Below are 11,449 nucleotides of genomic sequence, written 5' to 3' on the forward strand. Positions count from 1 at the left end.
CGCGTTCGCGAAGATGGATTTGGCTTCTGGGATTTTGTTCTTTGCGTTCGCGAAGAAGAAGAATTTTTGTTGTGCAAGTCTTACTTCGGAGGCTCATGTCGCACAATCGATAAAGAATTTGGAGATGATCCAAAAATGAAAGTTGTGGCCTTTGTGTCTAGTTTTCAGAAAGATAAATTGTAAGCACGTGATTTTTGCCCTATATGAGAATTACTCCCAAAAAATTCAAAAATAAAGTAATTCTTCTTGGTGTGCAATTTTGTGATATTTTGTGATATTTTTGAATAATTATTTGTATTTGTCTGTTGTTTATTTATTTGTTAAATTAATAAAAAATACAAAAATATGTCGCATTTGCATGTAGGATTTAATCCTATAATTGTTAGTAATTAAGTTTGGTTTACAAAAAAATAAAAATTACAAAAATAGGCATCGTTTGCATTTTTAGCATTTAATGTCCAAATATACAATTTTATGCTTAATTATCACTTAATTGTGCGTTAATTGTTATTGGAAGTTAATTTGCGCTTTTATAACTTAATTTAGTTCTTAATAATAATTTAAATATTTTTATAATTTAGTTTTAGAAAAATAAAAGAAGAAAAAGAAAACAAAAATACAAAAAAATCGGAATTGGGCCTCTTCTTCAAATTCAAACCACAAGCCCAAAAAATACTCAATCTTCCAAAACGACCCAGTCCATAACCCAAAAGACCCAAACCCCCTTTGTCTTTCATTTTTTTGCAAAACAAAAACAAAACAAAAAAAAAAAGAAAAAACCCTAAAAAAAAACCTAAAAATGGTCCGCCCCCTCCCACTATTGCTTCTTCTCCTCCAAAACTCCAAAGCATCAGCCATGGCTGCCCTCAACCCTTCACCTCCATGGCTAACCCCTTCTTCGTTGACGACCACTCCCGTCCTCGACGCTGCTGCTTCTGTTTCAACCAAACGACCTCCGAACTCGACCGAACCAGCAACCTTCTCCAACCCCGTCGTTGCTTCGTCTTCGACAACCAACAACCAGTCCGTCGAGCTCCACCATGAAAGCCCACAGTTGAGCTTTCCACTGCTGCGTCCATTTCTCACCATGGCCAGTTGCTTCTGCTCGAAGCTTCTTCACGCAGATCCAAACAGACCCAAACGGACCTCGTCGCCATCGCTGCCTCGCCGCAGCTGCTGCTTCATCTACTGCCCCGATGTCGCCGCTGTTTCTCCTCCTTCCTCCGAGCTGCTAGCTACTCGTTTCTGCTTTGGGCTGCTGCATGACTGCTGCGTCCATCCACATATCGCCATCGCCAGCACTCTTCATCGAGTTTTAGTTGAGTTCGTCAAGTTTAAAAGGGAGGTGAGCTCGTCGTTGAGTTCGTCGTTGTTTGGTCGAGCTTTGGTCGATGGTCGTCAAAACAGTCCCCACCTAGTCGAGTTCGTCATTGATTCACCTCCGGTTAGTTATTTTTGAGTTTTATTTTTTGTCCGTATTTTGTTTTGATATTTTCGAATCTAAAATCGGCAAATGTTTGTTTTGTTCATGTATGTCGTTTGAATTAATTATTTTTTTTTAGTTTGTTCATGTGCTTTGTTAAATTAATTTTTCAGATTTCAAATGAAAGATTAATTAGTTGTTTATTTCATGTTTGTTTTGTTGTTTAGGTAAAAGTTGTTAGTCTAATGTTGGTGAGATACAAATTGAAGTTTAATTAATTGTTTCTTCAATTTGTTTCATGTGTTTATGTATTTTAGAAATTGTTAATATTGTTAAGTTCAAATTTAAATTCATAATTGTTTCTTCTTAGGTTTTGTTTTGTTATTTGCCTAAAAGAATTTAGTTGTAATAGGGAAGTATGTTGGTTTTAATCATTTGAATCCGTCGTTTTTATTTTTAGATTTAATTCATGTTCATATTATGTTTGGTTGATCTTGAATCCGAAATTTGTATAGTTTGATTTCTTGTTTATCATTTATGATTATTTCTTGAATTTGTTTCATAATCTTGTTTAAGTTTAATATAGGAATTGTTGTTGTAATGTTGTTAGAGTTGATTTTAAGTTCAATATTATTGAATTTAGAAATCTAAATATACTTGTTTGTTGTTGTTGTTGAATCCGAAAATAGGATTGGTTGTTGCTAAAATATTGTTCAATCAAATTTTAGTTGTTCTTTGTTGTTCAATTTGTGTTCATGTGATTTGTTGTTGAAATGTTGTTGAAATTATGTTCATGTGATTTGTTGTTAAAATGTTGAAGAAATCATGTTCACGAAATTTGTTGTTTGAACATTGTTAGAAATTAATCATATTGTCTATATTTTGGTTAAGTTTGATTAATGGATGTGTTATAGCTCGGGGGTAAAATAGTAATTTGCAATAAGGTCGGAGGGGTAATTTAGGAATTGTACATTTTGTAATTGTTTATATAAAGCATGGGGGACAAAATGTATTGGGGTGGGTTGTGATATAATTGTTTAATATAAAGGGGCGGACAAGACAAAATTTAGCGGGGGGAATCTTGTATTTGTTTATGTTAGGCATGGGGGACAAAAAATAATGGGGTGTTGTGATATATTTATTTAATGTAATGGGGATAAGTGAGAAGATAATGAGTTTGGTAGAGAAAATGGATTGATTTTAATTGATTAAAGGGTTGAGATTATATATAGGAAGTCTTGAAATCAGATTTTGGGGGAGGACAAAACAGACGGATAGAGAGAAAAAAATCTGACAGAAAGAGAATAAGAGAGAGAAAAAAGGGCTGAACATTTAAGAGAGAGAAAATTCCGAAAAAATATTTAAACTTTCAAAATTAAAAAAAAACTAAAAAAAAATCTTCTGCTTTCTTTCATTGTTTGAGATTAGCATTAATTGTTGTTGTGTCATCAAAGCTTGAAGCTTTGTTTTGGGATTAATACTCCACCGGTTTGCAAACTCTGTTCCTGGGTTGTTACTGTTGCTGGATTGTTGCTGCTGTGTTGTACTGTTATTACTGCTGCTGATTCTCATCTTCATTTTCTTTTGCTTCCAATATCAGGTACACAACTGAAAAGCTGGTTATTGTAATCCGAATATGAAGCATGAATACGAAAAATGAAGAGTTGAAATTCTGAATTAGCTTTAATTATATTCTGATTTTTATTTGTATGTACAAATTATTTAGTTTGCAAAAAATCAGAATCATGTAGCTATTTAATACACATAGTGGAACATTCGACGATAGCTTAACAGTTGAACTATCTGCATATATTGCCTAAATAAATAAATGGTGTAGTAACTTCGTCGAGTCAAAAATCAAACGAATAGGCCATCTAGTAGGAACTTGGTAGAAATATTGTTTAGAGTAAATATTATTGGTTAATTTCAGCATGTAAATAAATTAAGACTTTTTTTTATTTTATTTTATTTTGTAGAGACAGATTTAATAGAAAATAATGTAGGCATTTTAGGATTGTCTTTTAAAAATAAATGAGATGAGCCTCGCTTAATAAAATGTATAGATTGCGGGGCCCTCAATAAATGTACATTTAATTGCTTAGAATTCGGGAGGAGTCGTTTAGCAAAAAATTCGGTCCTACCCAAAATAATGATACGCTAGTCGCTTTAGGCGCGTATTTAATAATATTATCTTCTTAAACTCGGGTGCGTATTTCATACGACCCAAATCCAAATCCCAAAACATTGAATAAAATGTGTTCCGGATTGCGGGTGCATTTCATGTGACGTAATCCAAAGACATGTTTTAAACAATGTTCATATTCTTGTAAAAATAAAAATAAATAATGATAAAAGCGGTAAAAAGATAAAACTTGCACATAAGTTCATATTTGTATAAAAATCAGATAATCAAGCCGAATATAACAGTTGAGCGACCGTGCTAGAACCACGGAACTCGGGAATGCCTAACACCTTCTCCCGGGTTAACAGAATTCCTTATCCGGATTTCTGGTGCGCAGACTGTTAAACAGAGTCATTCTTTTCCTCGATTCGGGATTAAAATTGGTGACTTGGGACACCCTAAATCTCCCAAGTGGCGACTCTGAAATAAATAAATAAATCCCGTTTCGATTGTCCTTTAATTGGAAAAAACTCCTACGCCCTTCGCGGGGTCGGAAAAAGGAGGTGTGACAGCTCTGGCGACTCCGCTGGGGATTCCTGTTTCCCAGAACCACTGGTTCAGGGTTAGAAATTCGAGCTTAGATAAATTGTTATATTTGATTTTATCTGATTTTTACATATTTGAGCCTAATGTGCTAAATGCTGCTTTTACCGCTTTGATATTATTTGAACTGTACATATAAACTGTGCCGAAACCCTTCTCTTCTTACCTCCGGGGAGAAGCTCGCTGGTCGAGACTCCCTATTCTGTTAGTGTCATACCCTGAAATAAGAAAGAGGTCGGACAAGTTATGAAGCCGGATGGCCTTTTGGTTCCCGGTAAGTTGCCCCCTCCTCGACTCGAGTTGTCCGCTCGGGTACACAGTCTAGTACACTGACCCAGGTTTTGAATATAGAATAACGTGACTTCATGCCGGATCCCTAGTAGGAACGCTTATTTGCATCACGTTGCATTTGACTTAGGGGACTCAACACAGGGGTTGGGTCCGTCTAGGACTAGCAACCTGAAATGAAAAGACCATTCTGATGCATCCTACTTGCTCTGTACATATATTTGTTTCGAACTTGCATGTTGACCGGTTTCTGAATCTTGGAAAATTGAAAAAAAAAAGAAAAAAAAAGGGAAAAAGAATATATCAGTTAGGGAGTTAATTGATTATTTTAGAAAAAATCAATGACCAATTACTGGCGAAACTCTGCCGAAATTTTGAAAAAAAAAGAGGAAAATATTTTATTTTGTTTTACTAAAAAATATAGAAAAAAAGAGTTTTATTTTTTGGAAAAATAGATTGTTTTATTGTTTGTTGAAAATGAAAAAAAAATCGTTATTTTGTCTTTTTCAAAAATAGAAAAGGAAAATAGATTGTCTTGCCAGGAAAAAATAAAAATGGAAAAGAGTCATGTTTTAAAATAGTTCGGTTAATTTGCCCGAACTACGCGGGTTTGATTCTCACCGGATGTGAGATACGTAGGCAACCCTCATCGGGTCCAACCCCTTTTTTCTAAAATAGCCAAAAACCAATAAATAAATAAAAAACGTGTCAAAATTTTAATTTGGTCATAAATAAGTCGGAATGTGTCCAGCCTCCCCTTTTGCTAAAAATAGCCAAAAAAATATGTCGAATTTTAATTTTGTCATAAAGAAGTCGGGTGACGCTGTTTTGTCAAGGCATAGCCGAATGTTCCCGAAAAGGACGCCGGAAGGCTAACTTTGCATAAACAGCCACCTTTTGGGTCATGTTTAGGATTTTGGTCCAGTTGACCCACACAGCCTTAAAAATCTTCGTCCCCGAGGCGCTGAAGGGCCGTGTTTGCAACACCACGGTTTTTATTATAATTTTAAAAGAAAAAAAAACAAAGAGTCGGCGGTCAGGTGAATACCGTTTGAATTTTGTCATAATAAGCCAAGCCAGCTTCGGCCGCGTCTTAAACCGTTCTTGCCGAAATAGCCTTAGAGTATCTTTCAGTTGTCGAAAGGTTATTTTCGTAAAAGAATGGACAAGTTGGTAAAGTGTCATAAAATAATCCTCCCCGGCCTCAAAATTCATGTGAGAATTGGAAGGGGCCACATTTGCAAAAATAGCCGTTTGGTTGCATTTGACAAACGGGGAAAGGAAGCTGGCCGTTTGTTTTTGAGTTTGTAAATCTTTTGATTAGAATATGCGGGTTGTTTGATTTTCAAGTTTGTAGGTCATCTTTAAACCTTTGAAACCCAGTTTGTTTTAATATGAAAATTTTAAAAAAAATGTTGAGTATTGTTTATCTTTATTGGTCACGAACTACGCTCGGTCTGATTCATGCGGGGTCATGATACGTAGGCAATCTCCATAAGATTCGACCATAACAAAAAATGAGAAAAAATGAAGAAAAAAAATCGAAAAAAAGAAAAGAAAAAATGAAGAAAAAAAAATCGAAAAAAAAATGAAAAAGAAAATGTTAAAAAAGAGGAAAAGATGTTATTAATAATGGGGACCAATAGAGTCCATTCTAACCTGTTTCGCTTTGAATCACAAAGAAAGTTAGGTGGTTGGTTTGTGGTAAGCCGGAAATACAAGACCCAGAAGCACACTTTGCGGGGATCAGGCTTGATAACAGAAGCACGCGAATCCTATTGGGACTTGTTGACTAATGTTGATGATATTGAAGTTGGCAATGGTCTGGACAATACTGATGCAAAGCTCAGTGGCTAAGATGCCAATTTTGATAAAGTGGGAGGACGCTCCGTTCCTTGGTTAGCAAGAGAGAAGCTTGTGGTGGCTTATTTTGTGGTCATTTCTGTTGTCCGGATTATTCTTAGGGATGTAATCCGAATATTGTCTTGTGTCAAACCTTTTTATTTTTCCATTTTTGTCATAGCGATTTGTTTAAGTTTTGTCCAGGTTGTTTTAGGATTTTATTATGGTTTTTTTTGATTGTTTTGTTATTCAAACCATTTCACCGGTAGTCTAATACAAAATCCGGTCTTTTATTATTTCCATTCATCTTTTTGTTTGATCCTTTTATCATTTTGTTCAGCGCCGATTCTAGTAACATGACATGCGCACACAGTTTGGGCCTAGTCTTTAAAGTTAATCATAAAACCCCGGAAAGGCAATCAGAACATTTAAAGGAAATAAGAACGGTTTGAGATTATTTGAAGCCCGAGTCATGTGGAACTGGGGCAAGTAAAACATAAAGAAAATCGTTAAATGCAAGATTCGCCAAATTGGCATGAGGGTCGTTCATGAGAGTGAGAGTGTTGCCCAACGGTGCTTTAGAAATGACAAATGAAAAAGCAAGTGTTTAACATAATTGTCAAGTCCAGCACCATCGGAAGAGACTATAAATCTATGATCAATTGTGTTGTTTGCACTTGGCATGTTTTGAAGACTGGAATGACGAAGGCATTTTGTTCTGCTATCTAAACACTTTATCCTTCGTTACCCCCTTTTGAGCCTTATTTATTTTCTTTCATACCCCTCGTTCGGAATCAATAGCAACGACTAGGAAATACGAGCCTGGAAGGTAAAGAAAAAAAAATCAAGAAAAAAAAACAAAAAAAAGAAGAAGAGAAAAATGATAACAAAAAAACAAAAGAAAGTCAAATGAAAACAGAGGAATTGGGAACTACGTTTGATCTGATTCCTCAAAGAGGATACGTAGGCGCTTCACGGCTCGGTCATAAGGTGCATAATGGCCACAATGTTCATAGTGTGCATGGTGTGTAATAAAAATTAAAAAAAATAAAAATAAATAATCCCCAAGCAAGAAACTGGGGCAAGGGTTGCGCTTGTTATAAACAAATATGGTTCCGAAGGTTGTAATTTTAAACCCCAAATTTATTTTATTTTTGAGCCTTTTATACCCTTTCTTTCTAGCCTATCCAAAACCCACATTATGGTCCAAAGAAAGACCTTCTGATCAGTCTTCAAAAGATGCCAAGTCAGACAAATGAGAGTCTTACCGGCAAATATAACATTCTGTTCCACAATAGAAAGGACTCTAATCTCCAGCAGAGAGAGTCATACCGGCAACACTCCAAATTCCCAGCTGGAAAGTGATACAAATGAGAGAGTCTTATCGGTGAAAATCTTCACAGACACCATAAGGCGACGAAAGCTGAGAGAAAAAACAAAATGAGAGAGGCTTGATAGTGAAAACCCTTCGGGCACTACAAGTCGAATAAGATTGGGAATCAGATGGAGGATAGTCAAGGGAAGATCTTGAAAGACGATTGACGACGGAGGATAGGCCACATATGCATGTCATGACCATTAGAGTCGGTGTCTGCGTTTGATAGATTTTTATTTATAGTTTCTTTTGTTAAAGAGTCATCTTTTTCCTTTGTCTTTTATTCTGTTCCGTTTTATCTTTCTCCTTTCATAGAAAATTCCCCAGTAGAGTCTGTTTGGTCAAAACCAGTAAGAAATGACATCAAGATAGACCATCAGCTTTCCAATCATGCAAGATGAGATCTGACTAGTACATCCAAGTGGTATAGTCAGCAAGGAACAAGCGCGAGGCCAGTGTCAAAAAAAATATCCCCAGCAAAAGGGAGTTGACAAAAGGATTGACGAGTGTCAAAAGGGATATCCCAGCCGAAATCAAAGGTTGTTAAACCTCAAGACCAAGGCCCGTAGACAAAGCAAGGAGAGCAGTGAGCCTGATTTGGGAAATTCATACGATACTAAAAGATCGGTGAAGTGCAAGTTTCCGAGCCATGCCACGAAAGAAGAGGGATATCCCCAGCAGAAAGGGATTATCCCCAGCAAATAATATCATCCCTAACAAGTTGTGGAACACACAGCAAGGAAGGAGAAAAGGAAAAGTCATCCCAGTAGGAGTATCACAACCAACCACCATGTTTTAAACTAACAAATTTTGTTTGATTTGAAACAGGTAAAGGAAATGGCATTGATGACAGAAATGCATGCCATAAGGGAGACTGTCAAACTGGGGCAGAAAATTTTCCTTTCATTTGGAAAATTTTCTGGAAGTCAGGTACCCATTCGAGGAAGAATAAAGATAGCACCAGTCTCAAGGGAAGTGGTGTTTGAACCAGTGTTGCCCCAACATAATAAGTTTCAATGGAGGAAGTATTCCCCAACAAACAGAATAAAGGGATGACACTTGTGCTCAGAAAAGCAAAAAGTCATTATCATCCCCAGCAGCTTCCAGAAGAATGAAGCATCGACTTGAAGGGATAAAATTCCCCAGCAGCGTTATCCTCAACAACGTTATCCCGAGAAGATAACACTTTTATCCCCAGCAGTGTTGAAAAAAAAACAACCAAAAAGAAAAAAAAATTGAATTTGAAGGAGGGGAAGAAAGGAGACTTCCCCAGTAGTATTATCCCCAACAATCAGGCGTCCACCTGGAGAACAAGGAAGAACAGTTGGAGTATTAGCAATCAGGCGTCCACCTGGAGAACAAGGAAGAGCAGTTGAAGTATCAGCAATCAGGAGCCCACCTGGAGAATAAGGGAATTCAATTTCAAATTTAGCAATCAGGAGTCCGCCTGGAGAACAGAGACATACTTTTCAAGTTTGACGTCAGGAGTCCGCCTGAAGAACAGAGACATACAGCTTAAATTTTAAAAGTCAGGAGTCCGCCTGGAGAATAGAGACACTCAATTTTAAATTTAGCAATCAGGAGTCCGCCTGGAGAACAGAGACATACTTTTCAAGTGTTGAAGTTGGGAGCCCGCCCATAGAACAGAGGCATACATTTCAAGCATTGAAGTTGGGAGCCCGCCCAGATAACAGAGGCATACATTTCAGTCTTTACATTTCAAGTATCGAAGTTGGGAGCCCGCCCATAGAACAGAGGCATACATTTTTCAAGTGTCGAAGTTGGGAGCCCGCCCATAGAACAGAGGCATACATTTAAGTCTTTTCATTTCAAGTGTTGAAGTTGGGAGCCCGCCCATAAAACAGAGGCATACATTTCAGTCTTTATATTTCAAGCGTTGAAGTTGGGGGCCCGCCCAGATAACAGAGGCATACATTTCAGTCTTTATATTTCAAGCGTTGAAGTTGGGGGCCCGCCCAGATAACAGAGGCATACATTTCAGTCTTTATATTTCAAGCATTGAAGTTGGGAGCCCGCCCAGATAACAGAGGCATACATTTCAGTCTTTAATTTTCAAGTATTGAAGTTGGGAGCCCGCCCATAGAACAGAGGCATACATTTCAAGATCAAGTCAGAGGACAATAAAACAGAGGGTTACAATAGGAATCCCCAGCAGGAAACAATAAAATTCCCCGGCACCGGGAAACAGAAGGTTGCAACAAGAGGTCACAGTACAAACTCAAGTACATGTGTCAAAAGAAGAAAAGCACCGGAAGAAATGCAAGCAGACAAGAAAGCAAGGCAACAAGAACAAATTGCAGTCTAGCCTAGCTTCTTCTTTTCTTTTAAGTACGGTGTAACAAGGAGATCGGTAAGCAGTGATAATAGCATGCAACAACAGTAACATTGCAGTCCCACGGTAGTCCCAGCTACCAAAACTTCCCGAACTACATTGACCTGATTCCTGTTTAGCCCAGGATATGTAGGAAACATTTGAAGCAAAGGTTCGGTCAAATCTTTTTCAAAAAAAAAATGCTTCACACGGAGTACTCGGATGGGCAAAAATCGCTCGCTTTATCTTTGCACGAAAACCCTTCGTGTCTTCGGGCAAAGAGGGGCAGCTGTAAGCACGTGATTTTTGCCCTATATGAGAATTACTCCCAAAAAATTCAAAAATAAAATAATTTTTCTTGGTGTGCAATTTTTGTGATATTTTGTGATATTTTGTGAATAATTATTTGTATTTGTCTGTTGTTTGTTTATTTGTTAAATTAATAAAAAATACAAAAAATATGTCGCATTTGCATGTAGGATTTAATCCTATAATTGTTAGTAATTAAGTTTGGTTTACAAAAAAATAAAAATTACAAAAATAGGCATCGTTTGCATTTTTAGCATTTAATGTCCAAATATACAATTTTATGCTTAATTATCACTTAATTGTGCGTTAATTGTTATTGGAAGTTAATTTGCGCTTTTATAACTTAATTTAGTTCTTAATAATAATTTAAATATTTTTATAATTTAGTTTTAGAAAAATAAAAGAAGAAAAAGAAAACAAAAATACAAAAAAATCGGAATTGGGCCTCTTCTTCAAATTCAAGCCACAAGCACAAAAAATACCCAATCTTCCAAAACGACCCAGTCCATTTAGAACTGGGTCGACCCAGTCCATAACCCAAAAGACCCAAACGCCCTTTGTCTTTCATTTTTTTGCAAAACAAAAACAAAACAAAAAAAAAAGAAAAAACCCTAAAAAAACCTAAAAATGGTCCGCCCCCCACTGTTGCTTCTTCTCCTCCAAAACTCCAAAGTATCAGCCATGGCTGCCCTCAACCCTTCACCTCCATGGCTAACCCCTTCTTCGTTGACGACCACTCCCGTCCTCGACGCTGCTGCTTCTGTTTCAACCAAACGACCTCCGAACTCGACCGAACCAGCAACCTTCTCCAACCCGGTCGTTGCTTCGTCTTCGACAACCAACAACCAGTCCGTCGAGCTCCACCATGAAAGCCCACAGTTGAGCTTTCCGCTGCTGCGTCCATTTCTCACCATGGCCAGCTGCTTCTGCTCGAAGCTTCTTCACGCAGACCCAAACAGACCCAAACGGACCTCGTCGCCATCGCTGCCTCGCCGCAGCTGCTGCTTCATCTACTGCCCCGATGTCGCCGCTGTTTCTCCTCCTTTCTCCGAGCTGCTGGCTACTCGTTTCTGCTTTGGGCTGCTGCATGACTGCTGCGTCCATCCACAGATCGCCATCGCCAGCACTCTTCATCGAGTTTTAGTTGAGTTCGTC

Source organism: Nicotiana sylvestris, chromosome 12 (assembly GCF_000393655.2).
Source record: "Nicotiana sylvestris chromosome 12, ASM39365v2, whole genome shotgun sequence".
Lineage (NCBI taxonomy): Eukaryota > Viridiplantae > Streptophyta > Magnoliopsida > Solanales > Solanaceae > Nicotiana > Nicotiana sylvestris.